The 22,908-nt window shown below is 42.4% G+C and overlaps 1 long non-coding RNA gene and 2 pseudogenes across 1 annotated transcript; 1 reads left to right on the top strand and 2 right to left on the bottom strand.

Annotated features, from left to right (window-relative positions):
* Positions 1-808: 808 nt before the first annotated feature.
* Positions 809-13,320, top strand: LOC111814160. Its single transcript, XR_002819213.1, has 3 exons — positions 809-981; positions 7,840-7,843; positions 13,308-13,320. It is a non-coding gene; the product is annotated as an uncharacterized LOC111814160 (long non-coding RNA).
* On the bottom strand, positions 979-1,536 carry LOC101572795 (annotated as a pseudogene).
* On the bottom strand, positions 12,377-12,901 carry LOC101559675 (annotated as a pseudogene).
* Positions 13,321-22,908: the final 9,588 nt, after the last annotated feature.

A 22,908-nucleotide genomic window follows, 5' to 3' on the forward strand; every position in this document is an offset into this window, starting at 1 on the left:
TGTGATTCCAAAGATGTCCCTCACATGCCTAAGCAGCTCCAGGAAAGCCTGTTTGGGCTGTGCATAAAGAAGTTCAGAAGCGCAGGGTTAATGCAGCAAGAAATAGGAGTAGGTAGGCATTGGTTTTGGTCTCACAGGTGGAGAAATCTGAAAGACCTTCCGGCTGTGTCTCACTAGGTCCTTCTGGAAATGAGGCCTATTGCCCATAGTGCCACTCCTCACTGCATCCTTAGGCTAGCTCCTCCTGCTGGCCTGCTCATTCTTTCTGGGGGTAAGATGGAACTTCAGTGTTGTTTTAATTTGTGTGTCTCTAATGGTTAAGATCCACTTTTGGAGGAAGCTAATGAAGATAGTTACACTGTGAAATAACTAACAAAGCCAGAATCTAGATCCATGTGTCTGATTTTCTTTTTCAGTATTGGGTATCTAAATCAAGACCTTCACACTAAGCTATACCCCTAGACCTTTTTTGTTTTTTCTGTTGAAGCAGGTTCTCACTAAGTTGCTAAGTTGCCCAGGTTGGGTTTGAACTCATGATTCTCTTCCCTCAGCCTCCAGAGTGCTGGCATGTTAAGGCCTGGCATCCAGCTAGACAGAGGCCTTTTAAAAAAAAAATTCTTTTTGGTGAGAACTTGCAGGAGAAACCCAGGATCATTAAGAGGGGGCAGGCCACCTTATTTGCGTATGACAGCAAGTGAGACAAAGCACTTGCTCTTGGGCTGGGCCAGTAGGAGGAAGCAGAGACACTGAGCATTCGAGGTAGAGGCAACTTACAGTGACATCACAGCTTGCTTTTTTTTTTTTTCATTATTTAGCTTTATTCATAACCATAAACTTAACTCTGCAATTCAGGTACATTTGGAGGGGAGCAAGGAAAGCATGGAACCCAAAGAACTGCAAGAAGAGCAGAGATGATGGGGTGTTTTGAGCAGGGAGGGTGCTGGGTGCTCTCCTGAGCTAGAGGAATGGTCTGGTCTGGTGGTGGCAACACACACAAGTCACATGTGTTAGAGCTGCCCACAGTCAGTGTTGGTGATCTTCTTGCTGGTCTTGCCATTCCTGGACCCGAAGTGCTCCATGGCCTCCACCGTGTTCATGCCCTCTTTCACCTTCCCGAAGACCACGTGCTTGCCATCCAGCCACTCAGTCTTGGCAGTGCAGATGAAAAACTGGGACCCGTTTGTGTTCGGCCCAGCATTTGCCATGGACAAGATGCCCGGGCCTGTGTGCTTCAGGATGAAGTTCTCATCACTGAATTTCTCCTCGTAGATGGACTTGCCGCCAGTGCCATTGTGGCGTGTGAAGTCACCACCCTGGCACATAAATCCTGGAATAATTTTGTGAAAGCAGGAACCCTTATAACCAAATCCTTTCTCTCCAGTGCTCAGAGCATGAAAGTTTTCTGCCGTCTTTGGAACTTTGTCTGCAAACAGCTCAGCTTGAAAGAGACGCGGCCCAAGGGCTCGCCGTAGGCAGTGATATCGAAGAACATGGTGGGGTTGACCATGGTTGGCAACAAACGACTAAGAGGAAGGATAGAGGCATCTGCAAAGCCAACAGCTTGCTTTAGTGCAGCAGAATTTTATGAGAAATCACATTGCTGGAATTTACAAATAGGAGCTGAATCAAAGTGAACTCTCTTTAGAATTGGAAATTATCAAGAAATTCTTTGGTGACATGAAGACCTTTGCCACTTCTACTGTTTTTTTTTTTTTTTCTGGTAAGCGTAAGCAGCACTGATTTTTTTTTTTTTTTTTTTTTTGGTGGGACCTGGGATTGAACTCAGGCCCTTGAGTTTGCCAGGGAGACAGTTTCCTGGAACCCAGCTCACCCTCATCCTGGTGTGAAAGTTTACAAAGCTACTGGGAGGCTCCAAACACCCTGGTGGCTTCCCTGCTCTACTTAAGCTTGAGTTGTGCTAAAGCCTAGTCTTGAGATTGGAAAGGTGGAAGGACAGACAGAGGGGCATGAGGAGGGTAGAAAAATGTCCTCTAGAGGCTCTGAGGTCCAGCAGAGATGTGTTTGTTTTGCTATCAAAGGTCCTACAAAAATGCAAATGTTTTGGGGAAGGGCTTTGTTCTCAGGGCTTTGAGCCCTCCCCCTTAAGAGTGGGTGGCCTGGGGTTAAGTCAGAATGGGAAAGAGGCTGGACTCCGCAGACTGGGGAAGGGTGTGAGAAGCGGGGCAGGCAGGGAGGTCCATGCTGTGGACCACTAAAAGAGCAGGTGCTCTGTGTCTCAGCTGTGCTCTCTTGAATTGCAGTTTTCACTTGATGTAGCCAGGAATCTGGAGCTGGCATCTGCTACTGCTAACAGGATGATGAGTTTCCTGTTAGAAATCTGGACCTCTTAGGCCAGTGCAATGGTTGAAGAAGCACATTTGTCCCCAGAAGCAGACTCTTCTGACCTCCTCCCCCATCAGAAGAGGTTTATTTCCCAGGAGTACACCCATAGGCTCATTTCCAAGGCCAAATGTCTTTTCTGCACAGATCCTTTTTATTGCCATGGAGACAATCTGCTGCTCTGTCCAATCAAGAGTTTGAAGCAGCAGGCACCATGACAACCTGCGGGGGTGGTGGTGATGCCTGGAAAGACAGCTTCAGAGCACCCTCCAGACCATAGCCAGGACCGAGACTAGAGACACTGTGATTTTCACAGCTGTGGTGGATGAGGGACAGAGGCTCCCTTCCTGCCCTTCAGAGCAAGCTAGGGGTGGGTGTGTTGAACAGGCCCTGGGACTGGTGTGGTTAAAGTCTTGGGCTTCATTGTGCTTGTCCATGGCCAGGCTAGCTAGTAGGTACCTGGAGACAATGTAAAGCTGGAGCAGGAAAATCTGATTAGCCCTGGGTGGGGAGGAGAAAAAAAGCATATACTGCCAACAGACACAGATGTTTTGAAAGGAAAGCCCCCGACCCTCCCAAAATGGCAGAGAATAAGGACTTATGCTTAGAGCCGAAGTGCAAATAAGTGCTGATTTTTGTGTTGGAACATCTGTGTCATCCAGTCAGCAGATTTTTTTTTTTTTAAATGTATTTAGTACAGAGTCTACAGGGTCTCACTACACAAATTGGACTCTAGTGATCCTCTTGTTTTCAGCCTCCCAAGCACTGAGATTACAAGTGCGCACCACCATGCCCAGTCTCAGTCACTGTCTAAGCATATATTGTTGTGCAGGGCCAGCATGGCATGCTGGGGATTGAACCCAGTCTCTGCGCCTGCCTAAGCAGGTGCTTTAGTCTGCTGAGCTATCTGGCTGACTCTTCAGTCAGAAGAATTTGTTTGTGGTAGGAAGTCAAAGACCTGTGACAACCTCCCTGCCTGTCCTCACCCTACACAAGTGGACCTGGTGACCTCTGTGTTCAGTCCATAGCCACACAGAGCTGGGTCAAGAGCCTTGTTCACTCCTTTCTTCTTTGCCTCTCTTGTCATGGCATTTGTCCTTGAGCTGCACTTCCGGACTCCCCATCCAGTGCTCTCATTCCCACTACTCTGGCTTTGGTCTCTCTACAGCCCTCATCTAGGAGGACTGGGGAAAAACAGAATGATACTAGGATCTGTTAATTCCTGGGATGGTGCTGAGCAGTGTAAGAAAGGGACAGGTAGGACCAAGGGCCAGATCGCTCTGCTTGGGACCAGCTTTGTGAAGACCATATCTTAGGGGACAGCTGGTACTCTGCATGTGTGTCAACCAGAGCTAAACTCATGGGCAAGTTTTGGTAATAGAAGCTCCACAACCCCAGTTCTGAAAGGTTTCTGTGACTTATTTTTCTTACATGTAAAATGGAAACAAACTTGTGGGGCTATAGTGTACATGAAATGAATTATCCTCTGGGTAGGTTTATGGTAGTTTATCCTAGCTGTTATTATGATGTCGTTTTCATTTTCAGTACCGAGGATTGAACTCAGGACTTTTGTTTTTTATTTTTATTTTTATTTTATTATTAATGTTATTGAGAAAAAATAGCAATGAGACAGTTTCAAAACTGATTAGTAGGACAATTTCAATAATTAATACATTGCATATTGTTGTCTTCATAGTGGTTATTCATAGTACAAGATATCCTGGCCCAACGCTATTAGAATAAATCTTTCTTCTCATTAAATTAAAAGAAAGTAGCTGTATATCTATCCTAACTGTTTTGTATATACAGATACAAAATGGTCCTTCATTTATATCCCCTTTTTTGGTTTAGTTTTTTTTTTTTCAAAATTTTATTGATAACCAGATAGCAATTGGTTTAGTTTTGTCAGAGATGTGAACCCAGGACTTTTGCACTGAGTTACATCCCCAGTCTTTGTCGGTTTTTTCTTTTGAGATAGAGTTTTGCTCAGTTGCTAGGTTGTCAGGCTGGGCTCAAATTTATGATCATCCTGCTTCAGCTTCCCAGAGTGCTTGTACCCCCAACCTATTATGACATATTAATGTAGGTCCATGTTCAAAACATAAGGACACACCCTTATGCTCTGTATGTGCCCTAACCTCATCCCCAACAGGGGGTTTGTTTGTTGCCACAGTTCCAGTGTTGCGGAGTGGCCTCTGTCTGCTCTTGCATGTGCACCATGATTATCTGAAAGTGCAGATAACCTGGGGCTATTCATCCTCATCTCCCAGAGATCCTCAGGGGCAGCATCTGCCCCTTACCCATCCAGATAAGAACACAGTTTCTTCAGGCAATCCTTATATTTGAGAGGCTGGGCACACAGCTCACTTTTCTGTTTTGTGGTATCTGCCATCTTCTATCTACCAAGCGTAGGAAATGAGACTCCAACTACAAATGCCCCTCATGCTCTCTCTCTCTTTTTTTTTTTTTTTGTTCCTCGAATGCCTTCAGGGCACTTTTGGCCAGCGGGAGAGGTGTGAGGTTCGAACTCCAGCAACCTGAGGCTGACAGCTTTGTGGAAGCAGCCACTTAAAGGCCTGAGCTAGGGCCAGGCCCCCTCATGTTCTCTTATAACCAGGTCTGTTCTGTGTCCAGAGCTCTGGTCTGACCCCTGTTGGCCTTGGCTCTTCATCACCTCCTCTAACACAAGTACATGCCTCCCTTTCTTCCAGCCCTTAGCCATCCCAAGTAGCCCGCATCCTAGGATGGTGTGAGGAAAGCCCTAGAAAAATCACCCAGAGCTTTCAGTAGAACCTCCTTCATCCTGGGACCTCTGTGACTGCCATGAAGCTGCAGCACAGGGATGTGAGGAGGGAAGCATGCACCCTCAGATGGAGACAGTAACCCTTTGCTGTGGCACCTTGCATTCCTTTCCTGGTGACCACCTTCTAAGGACATAGGCAGTTTCAAGGTGCTGCAGTGGAGTCTAGAGTGGCACCTTTCCACAAATGTGGTTTTTAAGGACTTCTCCAGCTGGGAAAGGAGCAATCTGTGCTCTCTGGGGCAAGAGTGGTTCTATTCTGAGTGTGTCCAATACTACAGTTGGTTTTCTTCAGCTTTATTCTCTCCTGAAAGATGCACACAGAGGATTTGTATGACTGATCTGTTTTTGCTATCAATTATATACCTCCCTATAAAATATAGATAGGCTTTTCTCTTTCAGTTTCTGTGGGGACAGAACAATTCAGGGAGCTGTCATTGAACCAGACACTTGTGGAAGAAGGTAGAGCCAGAAGGACCAATGAGCTACCGTGGTCATCCTACCACCAGAAAAGATTCAACAGTGTGCTATCAAATGACAGGCTGGGGAAGAGAGCTGAGTGAGCAGCCTCTCTCCCTGTCTCCCAGGCAACCAATTCTCCTGATGACCCTGCCAACAATAATGAGATGAAAATGAAGAGCACTTCAGTATAATAACCATGATAAAAATAGAGATTTGCTAAATAATGTGTCAGCTGTTGTGGAGAAGCAGGAGAACAAGACTCTCCCAGAGAAGTGGACACAGCCTTCCTTGTGGCCTCCAAGCTAGTCCCTTGCCACATCATTGTGACTCAACCAGTCCCAGCTAGTTCTGAGTCCCTAGGGTGTCAAGAAGGAATCAGAAGGTGGGCCTGGGTGCAGGCCCTAAGGAAGCTTTATCTTGGGTTACTATGACTCTGATCCAACCTGGGGTGGGAGCTGCAAAGATGTGCTGAGCACAAGTTGCTGGCTGTAGTTATAAAGTTGCTGCCTTAATAAGAACATCTTGCTGCCAGTGAGTATCAGAAAATGGCTTAAGACTCAATGCATCAAACGTTTGCTGAATATTGCACTCCTTGTCTATATGGGGCAGTGTTAATTATGTCTTTGTTTCTTTGTTCAATTGGCAGCCATTGCTGGGGCAGATGCCATCCAATGCCCCAGGAATAGCTTCTTGTAAAGCCTTTTGGCACTAAGCCCCTCTGTAGTCTTTGCTTTAAAAAAATTAAGGGAAGGGGAACAAGAGACAGAGGGTAGGGGATGAAGAAAAGAAAGGGATGTAAAAGGAATTAAGGTGTATTGTGTACATTCATCAAGTTCCAATGATGAATGTAATCATGATTATGTACTTGCAAACATGAACTAATAAAAATAAAAGTTAAAAAGTTAAATTAAAACTTATCTTTCAATGAGTAATATGCACATAAAGTATAAAATTCAAAAGGAAACAAAGTGAATGCAACAAACATAAACACCTGTTCTTCCCACCCCAGTCACCCAGTTTCCTTCCTTGGAGGCAACTACTGCTTGTGGTTTCTTGCACAGTTTTTCAGAGATTTGCTAAGCATGAATATGTACACAGGAACATACACATTTTGTCTGTTTTTTTTTTTTTTTAATTTTATACAGATGCTGCATCAGCCAGAGCCCTGAAGAAAACAGATGGCACACCCCAAGTGAGTCATCCGAGTGGAGTGTAGCATGTGCATTGTTTGCAAGAGTGGGCAGGCTGTAGGCTAAGCACAGGGGCAGTGCATCACCTAGGGCAGGTGATGGTTGAGAAAGGGGCATGGTAATTTTGTGTGAGCTGCTCAGCTGGTGAGGGGCATGGTGAAGAGGAAGTTCTCGTTCTCTCCTCCTCTCTCATCTCCTGCTGCAGGATGCCCCATGCTGACCCCAGCCCAAGGCAGAGGACAGCGCAACCTGACTGTGTAGTTAGCAGAGGCCTCTCTCAGAGCAGACCAGGTAGAATGAACGGGGCACCCAGGGCTCTGCCCAGCAACAGGATCTAGACTTTACTGTTTAGCATTGACAGTCTTTCCACACAGCACCCCATTCTTTTCACTGGCTTAGAGAATTCTATCATACATATCCTGTTGTGGAATACTGTAGTATATGCTACTCCAGTTTGTAGGTTGAATTCCCAGTGCCCAGTTTGGCATTTGGATTAAGAAATTATTAAGGCTACAGGAAGTCATGAGGGTGGAGTGTAGGATTAGGCTTTAATAAGGGAGCATCTTTAAGAGGATATATCAAAGAACTCTGTCAGCCATACGAAGACATAGCCTGAAGGTGGCAGCCTGCAGGCTTGGAAGAGAACCCTGACCAGGAAATCCAGCCAGCAGGCACCTGGATCTTGGATCTACCAGTCTTTGGAACTGTGAGAACCAAGTGTCTTTATCAAAGTCAGTTAGTACATGGTACTTTGTCTGAGAAGCTTGAGCCAATTTAGACACCACATATAAAATATATAAATCATATGTGTAGTAATATATACCATGTTAACTAGTTCCTCATTAATGGACTTGTAAGATCACTTAATATCTTCTTTTGAAACAATACTGCAGGGCAATACTTTTACAAAGTCATTTCATATGGTGAAGATGTGAACAGAGTAAGTTTTCAGGGAAGGGGTTGCTGGAGAGTGCATGCTTTTAAAATTTTGGTAGATATGGCCACAGCACTGGATATAGAGTGTGCACTGATTTCTGGGCACATCAGTGGTGTATGAGATTCCTGCATGTTTTTTAAACATCTAGGTTACAAAGATGAGAATAACTTACTACAGTGTCTTTCCAGCAATGTCTGTCACCTTCACAAAATGTTTCTTTTTCATTGCAGTTTTTGAAAGTTTATATTTTTGCTTTTTTTATTGTCATCTCTTTCAGGATTATTCAGTCAGGATAAGATTCCTCCACTCCTGAATGAATAAATTTTTTTCTGCTCATTCTTTGGGGACAGTCCTGTGTCACAAATCATAGCCTTAGTTTTAGAAATTAAATGTCTAATTTCTCTTTCTGAACATTAACAAACAATTAGTTTTGCATTTTTGGGGGGATAGGGTCTCTCTATGTAATTTAGGGTGGACTTGAACTAGTAGCCCAGGTTGGGTTCCAACTTGCAGTGATCCTCCTGCCTCAGCTTCCCAAGGGCTGGGGATTATAGATGTACTGCACAATACCTGGGGAATATAGATGTTCTGCTTTATGAACTTGGGGAAGATGGCTGTGTGTCTGTGGTGGAAGAAGACTGTGGTCATGTTTGTTAACTATTATAGCTTATGTCTGGTTGTCCAGCCTGCTATGGTAGTGGAAGGTGAAATTTTTGGAGATGGCTGAATCTAGAGTTTGTGATCCATTCGTGGCCCAGTGCTTGGATTGACAGTGTAAGTGCTATACCCATCCTATATCCTTATAAGGGACAGGAAGTGGCTTCTCCTTGCTGTCTCTCTTGTTGCTTTTGCCACCATGAACTGTTGGCCCTCTGCCGTGCACCACTCTGCCTTAGAGCCAGCTGATTATGGATTGAAACCTCTGTAAACTGTAAACTAAATAAACCTTTCATCATTTAACTTTGAGTGTAGAGTATTCTGTTTCAGCCATGAGAAAAGCAACCAAGACATTACCCAATGTGGAGTTTGTGAAAGGAAGCAAAAGTTTTTTTGAATACCTTTGTTTGTGAACTGAATTGTTTGCATACAGAAGCATTAGTGAACCTAGGTATTACTGTATATGGTAAGTCCCCAACTTACCAATGAGTTCTATTGAAAGAATTGTTCATAAGTCAAATTTATTTGCAAGCTGGCAAAATGAGTCTTATACAGTAGTCTGTGAAAGTTTGCAACTATCTATCTATCTATCTATCTATCTATCTATCTATCTATCTATCTATCATCTATCTATCATCTCTGCATCTCAGAGACACTTAGGGAAACTGCACCTGTATCAGGCACACAAGACTCCACTAATTCCACAGTTGCTGTGGCATGCATGTAAAGATCTCCATTCTGTAAAGAGGCAGTCTGAAATATCCAGAATGTGAAATGCTATACATCCTCAACCTCTTTTGAACACCAGAAAAAACCAAAACAAAACCAAATACAGTAATACCTTGGTTCATGAGTGCTTCTTCTGAAGAACAATTCTATTCACCAACAGAAGTGTTTGGTAATGTTTTGCATCTCCGAGTTGGATGATGTATATGCCATGGCTTTCTTCCCCAGAATTGTGGAATGAATTGAGTTCAGGACCTGAGGCACCACTGTATGCAAAACACTAGCAATCATTGTATTTGGATGATGAACATCTTTCTAAATTCCTCGTAATAAAAAACTTGAAGAAATATCCATCCAAGATTATAATCAACATCTCATTTGCAGGTAAGACTCCTCTCTCCTTCTCTTCTTTCTTCCTTTCCCTCTCTCGTCCCTCTTCCTTGTACCTTTCTTTTTACCTAACTTGGCATGATGGTAAGAAATTCTGATGTAGGAAGCAGATTTCAGTATGTCCCCTCCAACCCCAAATGGCCAAGGTTGAAGAGAGCTGGCTAGGGATGGGACAGTTCTTACATGGCTTGCTCTCTGAGCCTGGTAGAAGTCTAACATAGACTCTTGTGTGACATGTTCTTGGGTCCACTAGAGCCTAACATGATATGTGACATGGGCAATGGATTTTGTTCCTCCAGCTGCTATGCCCTTGTCCCACCTTCTTCCCTGGTCTGACAGCTGAGAATATATCAATGACCTTTCCTCTTCCTGTGGTCTTCTTGGGAAGAACTTCCAGTATATCTAGCCTGGTTTGCTGTTGGTGGAGCGACAAATATTTATTCTGCAGAAAGCTCTCAACCCTCCAACAAACCTAGAAATGTGGGTTCCATGTCCTATGGCTATTGGCAACTTCAGCTTTCTCAGGCATGAGTTAGGAAAGAGCCTAAGATAACCACCCCCTCCAGCTTAAAGATTACACACTGAGCTTTCCCAGCATGTACTGGAAGCCACGTCTCAATAGGTCTATATTCTAAAAGTGCTTCTATCACCTTCATGGAAGTGTGGGAGTGAGAGAGTATCAGTACTCTTCAAAGACATAAACTTTCCCAATATATTGCTTGGATAATAGACTTTCACATGATATTGAATATATCTTAGTAGTATTAAATATTTTCTTGCATTCTATGCATTTATAACTTTATCTGTATTTAACAGTAAAATTTACTACATTAAACTCTGTAGTGGTTGATACATTGTGTCAACTTGAGAAGTTTAGAAGTTTAAGTGACTCAGCAGAGAGCCAGGGTTCTTTCTTTGTAAACATCCTCATCCTGTGCAAGAGAAGGGTATGGACATTGTGTAGTTCTACACTCCTCCCTAGGGTGTGGGGGCTGGTTCTGGGGCATGGAAGGCCTTCCCGAGGGCATGGAGGGCTCTCCCTAGAGTGACAGCACTTAAACAATATATAAAGGGACTGGAGGAAGGATGGTTGGTGCCACTTCCTTGGAGGAGCTCTGGTCTTCTTAGCATGGAAGGAAGGGAGAGAGCCTTGGAAGAAGCTGCTGCTCCCTTTGCTTTGCTGTTTTCTGCCACCATGAACTGCTTCCCTCTGCAATGTGCTACTCTGCCCTGGAGCCAGCTGAGTATAAACTGAAGTATGGACTGAAACCTCCACTAACTGTGAACTGAATAAAGCTTTCCTTTCTTAATTTTGGTATTTTCTCTGCTATTTTCTTGTAATTTTGGTTTCTGTAAATTAGCAGGTCTTTACCTTAGTAATTAGTTATAGCTGCCATTCATTAAAGGCTTGTGAACTCCTGGTACTATCATCTAATTTAATCTCTTCTCAAACTTAGAGAGGGGGCATCATTCCATTTGATTCAGAGATGAAGAAACATACCCAAAGCACATAAGCAACTTGTTTATACTTTTCCTCTAAAACTCAGAAGGTTCAAGCCCCAATGCTCACATTTTAACTGGGTTCTTGTCTCCCATGCACTAGAGATGGACTTTAGCCATTTTCTCCACAGGCTGCTAACAGTTGTCCTCCCTCAGCAATATCTTTAAAGTCTTTCTGGCCAGAATTGAAAGCCCCTGAAGCCTGACTCACCACTGCTTTATTGACAGTTGGTGTCCATTAACAGCAGGTATGCTGCTGCCAGTCTATTGCTGCGGGCACTGGCAGTGGCGTGGTCTCCTCGGGCAGGCGATCCCGTAAGTTCTGTTATGTTGTATCAGCATTACCACTTAACTGTAGATACCATTTAACTTCTACTTTAATTTCATCTGTGACCTATTGGTTGTTCAGGAGGGTGTTATTTAATTTCCATGTTTTTATGTAGTTTTTGAGGTTTCTTTTGCTTTTGCTTTTCATTTTCCTTGCACTGTAGTCAGACAATATGCATGGGATAATTTCAATTTCTTTGCACTTACTTAAACACATCTTATTGGATAGTATGTAGTCTATTTTGGAGAAAACCCATGTAAGCTAAAAGAATGTATATTATGATGTTGTGGGGTGGAACATTCTGAAGACATCTTCTAAATCCGTTTATCCATAGGTTAAGTTATGATTTTCGTGGATTTTTTTTGTCTAATTGATCTATTTATTTTGATAGTGTTGTGTTAAGATCCCCCATTATACTTATGCTAGTGGTTATTTGATTTTCCATGTCCATTAATACTTGTTTTATATAGTTGGATGCACCAGTATTTGGTGCATCTATATTTGTGATTGTTATTTCTTTTTCTTGGAGTTTTCCCTTAACAGGTATGTAGTGATCTTCTTTGTCTCTCTTGATCAGTTTTGGCTTGAAGTTTACTTTGTCTGCAAATTGAATAACTACCCTTACTTTTTTCCTGGTTTCCTGTATTTCTGCATGAAATACTGTTTTCTATCCTTTGACTTACAGTCTAAGAATTTCATTTTCAGTGAAATGTGTGTTTTGTATGCAGCATATTGTTGGATCTTATTTCTTTCTTTCTTTTTTTATGTATTTAGTACAGGGTCTACAGGGTCTCACTACACAGATTGGACTTGTAGTGATCCTCCTGTTTTCAGCCTCCCAAGTGCTGGGATTACAGGTGCTTTCTACCAAGCCCAGTCTCTATCACCATCTCAGCATGCTCCGGGGGTGGGACTGGCATGGCACGCCAGGGATGGAACCGGGGTCCCCTCACTCTGTCTAAATAGGTGCTTTAATCTGCTGAGCTATCTGGCCATTCCAAAGGGTTTTTTTTTTCGGAGCGGTGCCGGGTTTATTGGCACTGCCCCTAGAAGAAGGTGTTGGGCTTCTTGGTGGTGAAGCGGGGCTTGTGCTGGCGATGCAGAACCCGGTGGGGCAGCGGGAACTTGATCATGGAGTCGCGGAACTGCTTGACAGTGGGCCTGTGGCACTTGCTGGCTGCGATCTCTTCTACCTTCATGATCTGGATGGAGTGGGCGCCGGCTCGGTGCCGGGCGCCCGTGTCCCAGTAGCGCTGGGTGACGGCGCCCGCTGTGGTCAGGTCCCGGTGCTCCCGGTACATGTTGTGGGTGCCACTGAGGGAGTCGTAGCGCAGCCAGATGCCGAAGTTCTTCACTCGTAGTGGAGACTTCTTAAACACCTGCCCACAGTAGACGATCTTCCCTGAAGATTTCTTCTTCAGCTGGGACACGAAGCACCAGAAAGGGGATTTGGCAACAACGTGATTGGGTGCAAAAATCTGCATGCAGTACAGAGGCGGTGTGCGGCACTTTGGGGTGGGTACGCAGCACCCCACCACCTTGTATTCCCGGAGTGTGCCAGAGGCCTTCATGGTGCTCACTTCTCCATTGCCGCCACCCACAAAAAGCCTTTTTTTGTTTTAATGTATTTGGTTGTTACAGGGTTTCACTACGCAGCTTGGACTCATGGTAATCCTCCTGCTTTAAGCCTCCCCAGCGCTGGGATTACAGGTATGTGCCACTACGCCCACACTGTTGTTTCTTGATTAATTCTGCCAGCTTGTTTCTTTTGATTGGTGAATTTAGACCATTTACCTTGATGGTTGTAACTGATATGTATTGGTTGATCTTTGTCATACTATTTTTTTGTTGTTGGTTCCCTGTCTTTCCCTTCTACTTAATTGTTTGCCTTGCCTACTGTGTTTTTTCTATTACCATTCTTACAATTGCGGTTTTCATTATCTCTTTCTAAAATATCCTTCAGATCATTTTATAGAGCTGGTCTGGTGGTCATGAATTTCTTTAGTTGTTATTTTTCATGAAGATATCTTATTCCTCCATTGATTTGAAAGATAATTTCTCAGGGTGCATCAGTCTTGGGTGGAGGTTGTAAGTAATTTGTTTCTTTTTCTTTAACTATGTTTAATACTTTGTCATCCTGTTAAATTTCTGGCATCCTATCATATGCGTTGGGATGGATTTATTTCTTTTTGATCATGGCTACTCAAGTTCTCTATGCCTCACTTATTTGTGTGTCAAATTCTTATATGCTTGGGAAGTTCTTTGCCATGACTTCTGTGAACAGGTTTTTATGTCATTTGTACTGTCTTCTGCTTTTTGCATTGACTTTTATCAATCTTATGTTATTCTTCTTTGCATTGTCTAGCAGGTGTTGGGTTGATTTTTTTTTTGTGTGTATGTGGTCTCTTACTATGCTAAACAAATCTTTTTTTTAATGATCACTAACACAATCCTGTCTTCTAGATCTGTTATTCTGTTCTCACAGCTGTTTATTCTGCGGCATATACTTTCAATAGCATTTTTAATCTCATGGATATCTGAGTGAATCTATTTCATGGATTCCATTTCTTTCCTATGTTGGGTGTTCATAGCTTCCATCATTTTCCTCCACTCCTCTATTTTTTTGGTCCTTATCTTCTCTGGAGTCACTAAGTGTACCCTTTATTGTGGCCATCAGCTCTGAAGATATCTGAAAAATTATTTCTGATTTGATTTTTTTTCTAAAGCCTCATTTGTTTTATTATTTCCACTGTTACTGCTTCAGAGAGTGTAGGTAGATGGTTTTCAAATTGTTCCACCTATTGCACTCTGGATTTGCCTTTGGTGTGCTGTAAGTCTGAGGCTGTATCTTAAGTGTCATCTCACTTTTTATTTTTTCAATTTAATTCCTGTATTGGTTCTTGTAAATTGTTTGTGGTTGATAACTTTATTTCTAGAATTGAGAACATTTAGGAAATGGCTTACTTCTTAGAGATGTCTTGCAGATGTAGTTGGCTTTGGGTTTTGAATCTGTTACAAAATTCTACCTCTTCAATTTATTGAAGCTGAGAAGTTGCTACCTATTTGGCCTAGCCTTTTGCTCTCTGACACTAGCTTATGGTATTTTTTATGATCCTCAGGCAATTTCTGTCTTGGAATACAAAGAACAACTGATTAGAATTATATCACCTTGACTAAAGTAGTACCATCATTAGTAACAAAAGCATCAAATACAGCCTAAAAATGACAAACTGTGATAACTGTTAATTTGCCATCTTTAGTTATATGAACATGATTTGTAGTTATATGACCAATTCTAAAACAAACTAGAACATCTTGTAAAGTAAGCACTTCTTCAATATAGGGGTTTTTATCTTTAGAGGAGAAAAGCTAAAAGGATTAGGGGAAAAAAAGAGAAACAGAAGAGTTAGAAACAAGGTTGAAGGACAAAGGAAGATTATACAAGTTTTGGGACCTGGTGAAGCAGACAGAAGGTAAAGAAAGAAGGAAGAAACTGAAACAAGAACAAAACAAGACAAATAAAATCCAGAAAACTATAAACAATATTCTCACTTATGTCAAAACATAACACACAACAAAGAAAAGAGAAAACAATTAAGGAGAGAAAGAAAAAAAAAGAAAAACTAAAATGTCCACTTCAGGGATAAGTGTCTGCTGTTACTGGTTAACTAAGGGGGCAGACTGAGCCCCCTTAGCTGGATCCACATTGATTGAGCCCAGGAAGCCAGGAATAGAATTGTGGTGGTAGATGATCCCAGCAGACCTGTGTCTTGGGTTTCCCCTGAAGCTGAAGCTGTTCCTAGTTTCTGGTTGTGAGACTGGGGCCTGAGTTTTTCAGCCAATGATACTCCAAGTGATTCTTGATGGCTTGAACTTGGCTTCCTTACCTCTTGCTGACTGGAACTTGGTTATGCCTCATGGTGACACTGGGAGCTGCTGGATGGAGCCAGCTCACAGCTGTTCTCAGTTCTGAGCCAGTTGGTTCCTCTCCAAGATGGCTACTAGCCAATTGCCCTCTCTTGGGGATGACTGAACACAAATAGTTCACCAGCCACTGAAGTCCATTGCGTCCACTCCCCATTCCACACATGCATTTTTCTGTGGAGGCCTCTGTTGTCACCTGTAGTCTCCATGCTTCTGCAGATTCAAGCCACCCCTTCCACACTGTGAGCGGGGACTCAGGGAGAAAGCCCTACTTGGCACCCCCCTCTCTGCATTCTAATCCCTCTCTTTTGCTCTCATTATGGGTTCTAATCATCACTTCAGACCCTTGCCGAGTCTGGGGTAAATCCACTCCCCTCTTCCTCTTCCTTATGCTGCTATATTCCAGCTTCTGAATTCCAAATATCAGAGAAGCTGTTTCTCTGCTGTTCACCATTCTGTTGTCTTCTCAGAAGCCCTCTGGCATACTTTTAAAATATCTTGGTTACTTTTCTCTCATTGCTGGGACAAAATACCGACACCCACAATTAAGGAAGAAAAAGTTTATTTAGCTCACAGTTTGTGGCTGGCTCCAAGGCAGGGTGGTACATGGAAGAGGAAAGAAATTCATGGCAGTAGAAAACAGCAAAACAGCAAGAGCAAAAAGAGTGGAGCAGCGACAGTGGCAGCAAAGGCAAGCCTCTGTCCTTATATACCCTTCAGGATGTCTGTCCCAGGGCTGGTGTAGCACTCACACCCCTAATCCCAGCAGCGCTGACACCTATAGTCCCTAGCACTGGGCCATGAGTTAATCACAAACTCTAGAAGCTGCCCCAGTGACTACATGAGGCTTCGGGGGACATCCAGATACAAACCACAACAAAAGATGCATATTTAACCTTTTTTGTCTTTCAGAGTCAGAAATTAAAATGGGCAAGACTTCTACTGTAAATACATAAAATATGTTAATTTCTTCCTTTCTTCATAAGTTCCACATTGCAGTTGTCTGGTATTTTAGTTCCTCCATGCTTTTAAACTCTCAGGATTATGATTTAACATTCATTAAGTGTTTTAAAGTCTTTGTTAACTTTACTTTTTTATTAGTACATATTTATCATACATATTGATCACATTCATCATAGGGAATTTTTTTCCTGTACATAAAATACCTTTTTTAGTTTTTGGTACCAGGATCATACTCAGGACCTTGTAGTTGCCCCACAGGAGCTTATGCCACTGAGCTATCACCCTGGACTTACATAATATATCTTAATTCTTTTCTCCCCATTCGCCTATCCTACCTTCAACCTGTCTTCCCTTCCCCATCCAAATTTTTACCCTTCCCTTCTATTTTTCCTTTTTATCTTCCTTTTCTCCCCCATCACCCTCTTGTTCCCCTTCCGATTTGAACATGTTCTTCTTACTTCCCACTATCTATCCTCCATAATGCTTCTTATTTACCTTTTGGGTTTTTCATTCAAGGGAAACAGTGCAATATTTAAACTTGCATGTCTGATTTACATCACTAAGATTATACCACCCATGAAGTATTAGATTTGCTAATGCAAGTTTTATTGCTCTCTTGGTCCACCACTGCTTCTTACATTGCATTCCTCCTTTACAGTACATATTCTTTCTTGTTGAAATAACTTTTTTTGTTGTTGTTGTTTTGCTTTTGTTTTTTTCTTTCTCAGTTCGCATAATTTATTGCAGTTAGCACACAGTTGAAAAATTCACCAACACATCAATAGTACAAAACTAAACAGCATTATAAGTTATTCTCCCCCTCAGGAAAATAAAACATACTATGATTGTCAAAGCTAGATGTCAGTCTAAGTTTTAGAACAAAGGAAGCATGTGAAACTGAGAAAAGGAAGAAGCAATCACTCACAATGACGACAAAAAGAAAATCCAAAAGAAAGTTTGTTTTTCTCACAGACACTGATTGTCTTCTCTAAATTAATAAAAATTATTTTAACATAAAACTGTATTAAAAAAAACTAGAAACACTTCAAGTAACTAAAGATAATGCTCCAAGGCCATTTTCACAGCTTTTTTGTTTGTTTGCTTTAAGTGCCTTTAAATTGCTTCTGTTTAAAACTTGATCACCTTAACTACTGTAAACATAGCCTATTTTTGTGCTTAAGATACTGAATGGAAAACTCCATTGTGTGTTGCTGGACTGTTTTGGAAATATTTGGTGAAATATGTATTAATTTGGCTGTAATGGCTGAAGTAACTTTTTTTTTTTTTTTTTTTTTTTTTTTTGTGGTACTGGGAATTGAACTTAGGACCTTGCGCTTGCCAGGAAAGCGCTTATGCTACTGAGCTATCTCCCTGGCCCAAAATTATTTCAATACAATGCTTTCTTATTTAATTTATTTTTTTGTGGTACTGGGGATTGAACTCAGGACCTTGCGCTTGCCAGGGAAGCGCTTATTCAATTGAGCTATCTCCCCAGCCCTGAAGTCCCTTTTTTTTTTTTTTTTTTAATTTTATTTATGTGTGTGTGTGTGTGTGTGTGTGTGTGTGTGTGGCCAGCTCAGACCACCAGGGGGCGGGGCTGGCTGGCATGTGCTGCTGGGGGATTGAACCACTGTCCCTGTGATTTGCTAAGCTTGTTCTAAGTAGGTGCTTTAGACCACTGAGACATCTCACCAGCCCTGAAGTCACTTTTGAAGTTAACATTTTTCTTCTATTCTGGAAACCCTCAGCCATTATTTGTCAGCAGGGCACTGCCTGGAAAGTGACATTAAAAAGAATGGTCAAGTGAAGGCCTTTGGGAGGTGATATGCGAACTGCAACCTAAAGGATCTTTGACAGGAGAAGTGCAGGTAGAAGGAAGGACAAACACAGCGGCATGGCAGGAGCCAGAGCCTGAAGGAAAGACTGTGAGCCTGGGTGTGGTGAGTGAGCGCAAGGGGCGTGGCAGGAGGCTGGGGTAGAGCAGCAAAGGAGGTGGAGTCACCAGCTGAAGCTTTCCAGCCCTTCACAGGAACTGGAGTTGAGAGACAGAGAAAATTAGCGTGACATTTTCAGGAAGACACTTAGCTATTTACCAAAATCCGTGAGTCTTTCTTTGAGTTCTACTATCTCTCTTGCAGGTAGATGTGTCTACATGACCGAGCTCTGAGCAATGGAATCAGAGCAGAAGCAGATATATACTTCAGCTCCTGACCTACACTCCACAGCATCTCTCCATGCTCTTGTTCCTCTTAGGTAGGGTGGGCTGGAAACCCCCCATCAGCTGTGAACGGCACGAGCTTCACAACGGTGCTCTGCTGACGGGGCCTGGAGGAGATTTTGCAGTACCACCTCCCACTGGAATAGCAGCATCCACACTTCTCTGCGTTCCCACCCGGTAGACTTTGGACTTGCCAGCCTCCGTCATTGCATAAGTCTGCCCCTTAAATTAAATCTCTTTTCATATCAATACACATCCTATTGAGTCAGTTTCTTTGGAGAACACTGATCAATGCACTGCGTAGGGCTCCAGCTCTTTTGTTCTCATCCTTGTCTCTATTTTGGAGGGAACTAGAGCCTTCTGTGGCTCTGAGGCCTCATCTCCTTGCCCATGTGGATATGAAAATTCCTGGACTTTGAGGCATAGCAACAGGCTCAACACTTTTACTGACTGCCCTAATCTCATCTTACTCTTCGTATGATGACTTTGGGGTCTCTATTTCTTTCTGGAACTTGAAAAAGTACTATTATTTACTACACTCCTATTAGTTTATAATAATTTTAAAATTAATTTTATTTCTCAGTTACATATTTAATATATTATTAGATGTTGACTATACATTTTGTAGCAGGAGGATAACTTTGGATTCCTGATGAAATTATATGTTGCACTTTTACAACATTATTTAACAATAACAAACTCTTCCTCTGTGTGTGTGTCTCACAGTTTTCATCATATAGGGGCTCTTTTCTTTTTAACCATTCATTAGTGTTGGCTATTTAGATTGCTTTTAATTCTTACTATGATAAATTATTTTATGGTGAAAACATTTATGCACAAAGATCTTTAAGTATTAGTGTCATGCCACTGGTAAAGATTCCAAAAAGTAGAATCACTGCATCAAAGAAGAAAAACATTTAAAAATCCAAAAAACTCAACAATTATGCCTGCATGCCGCTCTTCCAGACATCTTGATTGAAATTAGACATCGACTTGTCTCTTTCTACTTTGATCTGTTCCTTAAGGTGAATTCTTTAGAGAGCTCCTCTCATCCATTAAAGATTTACTTTTACTGGTCTAAGTGTCTGAGGGCAGAAGTCTGCAGGTTCTGGTTTTTTGGGTAGAAGGACACAGTCATGTTAATATATGAATAGTTTATATATTACCCTCGCTGTGGCTTCAGATTACACCCTAATTTCATGATGAATGTGTGAACAATTTTACTTCTGCAAGCACACTGGAGGAGAGTGGTTAAAAGTCTGAATTCTGGAGTCAACATGCTTGGCTTGAAATCAAAGCTTCACCATTTGCAAGTTTGGTGACTTTGGGAAAACTATTTACTCTCACCCGGCTTTAGTTTTTTCATCTGTTGAATGGCAATGGTGGAAATGACTACCTTGAAGGGCTGCTACGACAAACAATTCTGATAGAGAGCTGAAGGCTGAAAACACACATTAAAGCGTGTAACAGGCCCTCACAAATGTAGCTGTCAGTGACAAGCAGCTCTCCAGTCCTCTGAGGGCCTCCCTGTGTCCCCAGTCCCGATGTTAAAGGTGACAGTGGCAGTGGTGAGCCTGGCTCTCTCTGTCAGGGTGCAAGGGCTCCAGCGTCTCCTTTCTGCTTCTAATAACACTTTATTAATATATTAGTTAAGTGTACTACAATTATTTATTTTGTTTAATTTATTCCAGTTATTTATTGCTATTTATTGAATTTATTCTTGCAATTTATTAATTTAAAATTGTTCATTCTTTTAAAAGCATCATATTGTCCCTTTGGACAAACACACTTGCTATCCAACCCCTCTTCCTTAAACCTGAATTAAACACACATGTGAAATTAGTACTTATTTATCCAGGTCTAAAGAAGGATTTATTCAAATATTTGCACTTGTAGAAAATGCATAGTAGTGTTTAATATAATCAACATCAGATTGCATATAGTATTTTTTTACCTAATATTTTTGATTTTTTCCATGCTGATACATATGGATCCAGTTAGTCTATTTTAATACTGTATCATTTTCAATTTTGTCCCCTGTTTTGCCCAGGGATTTAAACTTGGTAACTTTTAAAATATTTATTTATTTACTTTTGTATTTAGTACAGGGTCTATAGGGTCTCACTACACAGATTGGACTTGTAGTGATCCTCCTGTTTTCAGCCTCCCAAGTGCTGGGATTACAGGAGTGCACCATCACTCCCAGTCTCAGTCATGGTCTCAGCGCACCCTGGGGCGGGGTCAGCAGGACATGCCAGGGATGAACCCCAGTCCCTGTACCCTGTACTCTGCCTAAGCAGGTGCTTTAATCCACCAAGCTATTTGACAAAAAAAAAAAAATAGAGATTAGAAAAATGACGGATTCCTTGAATGAGCAATACAGGAAAGAAAACCTTTCCTTCCTTCATTTTGAGTGTCAGGTATTTGTCCCAGCAACAAGTAAAAAGTAAGACACTTATTTACTATTGACGCTATTAATTCGTACATTTGAGCTGAGCTAGTAGAAAAGAATTCAGCTCTGAGTTCCTCTATGACTTTCTGCTATTGTTTATTTGCTATCAACGCTATTAATTCATCCAATTGAGCTGAGCTAGTGTCCTCTGCACTTGTTCTGGGTGGGCTTTGGGTTTCCTGCATATGTTTCTGCCTTTGATCCTTTACTGCAGACGTTATTAATTCAGGGATTTCTTTTTTCATTTCCAGTCTGAGTTCCTCTATACCTTGCTGCAGCTGTTTCTTTATTTCAGAAACCATTGATTCATTGCTTTCAGCTGTGTGATTCCCAATTTGTTCTGTGTTAGTGTTCTCTACACTTGTTATGGGTAGGCTTGGGGTCTGAGATAGCATTTTGCTCCTTCTCATTTTCATTTTGTATAGCACTCTCTTCTGACCTTTGTTGTAGATCTTTGTTGCAGTTATAGCCTTAACACCTACTGAAGTTCAGGTGTAGATCTACAAAGTTTGGATTTATCCAGATGTACCTGGCCTGGGTCTGGCTGCTGTGCTCAGTTCCTTCCTGTTGCTGCCCTTGGGGGTGAACCTGTTGTGCTCCTCTAGCAAGATGTTCTGCTCCTGGACTAGCTGGGTGGTTCTGTCCCCTACACTCACTGCAGGGATTGCAGCTGAAGGGTTTCACCCCAGGCCTGTATGCCAGGCCTGAACTGAGTCTGGAGGGGACAAGGTGGAGTAGGGTGGAGAGGCAGCTCTCCCACACATTCACCGGGCCTGGACTAGGACTGGATCTGGGGGTCCCCAGAACTCGACAGAAATTCCTACTCTGTGGGCGGGGTGTGTGTGTGGGTACTACGGAGTGATGGGGGGCATCCCAAGAGAGTGAAAGAGGGTGTCACCCATGATGCGCCTGGGCTGGGACCAGTAGGTCCTGCCAGTGCAGGGTAGCCGTAAGCTCTCCCACACCCTCACTGGGCCTGGGCTAGGGCTGGGTCTGGGGGTTCCTGGAACGCAGCAGAAATTCCTACTTGGTGGGTGGGGCAGGGGAGGTGCTGCGGAGTGGTGGGGGGCATCCCAAGGGGGTGGAAGAGGGTCTTACCTACGCTGTGCCTGGGCTGGGACCTGTAGGTCCTGCTGGCGCAGGGTAGCTGGAAGCTCTCCCACACACTCACCAGGACTGGGCTAGGACTGTGTCTCTAAAATTTTATTTTGAGACAGGGTCAGTTGCTGATATTTGTCTAACACAGCCTAGAGTATCTGGGATTATGGGCATCGAACACCTCATCCAGCCTGTACTGGAAGTATTTTACCAGCTTTTTAATTTCTTCATGGGAGAAAGATTTTATTTGCAATTCTTCATTCTGTAAATCAAGTACACAGGAATATGCCTATAAAAAGTTTTATAATATGAAGCTGTAGATGACATGTTAACAAAAATTTCAAGCAAGACCCATGATGGCATATTTTTTTTCTTTTGTCTTTTTGAGACAGGGTCTCACTCTGCAGTTCAGGCTGACCTTTACCTCACTGGTTGTAGCTGGCTTTGAACTTGCAGTGATCCTCCTGTTAGAGTCTCCCAAGTGCTGGAATGACAGGTATGTGTCATTGTGTCTGTCCATTGTGACTTCAATCCTGACAAATTAGAAATAAAAACAGCTAAGCATGTTACACATTTAGTTGATGTCAAGCACCAACCTAGATGCTTTAACCTTATTGAGACATGAAGTTGCTCATGAAGTAAATACTATTATTGTTAGTTAAATAAAATGAGGAAACTGAGGAGATGAGGAGGAGTGCCTTTCTCTGGCTCACCAGGGAGTCGCTGGTGGAATCAGGATCTGGTATAGAGCAGTGGTCTACAGTACTTGACCATTTCAGCAAAGTACTAGATTGAAAAAAGAACAAAGCCTCATAAATTAAAAGCCAGAGAAAGAATAAGTGAATTAGTAGAAAGTTCAGAAAATTCTGTAGCACAGAGAAACTTTTTTTTTTTTTTTTGAAAGACTGTAACAGTCTTTCCAT

The sequence above is a fragment of the Octodon degus genome, unplaced genomic scaffold, assembly GCF_000260255.1.
Source record: "Octodon degus isolate 3935 unplaced genomic scaffold, OctDeg1.0 scaffold00276, whole genome shotgun sequence".
In the NCBI taxonomy this organism is placed as follows: domain Eukaryota; kingdom Metazoa; phylum Chordata; class Mammalia; order Rodentia; family Octodontidae; genus Octodon; species Octodon degus.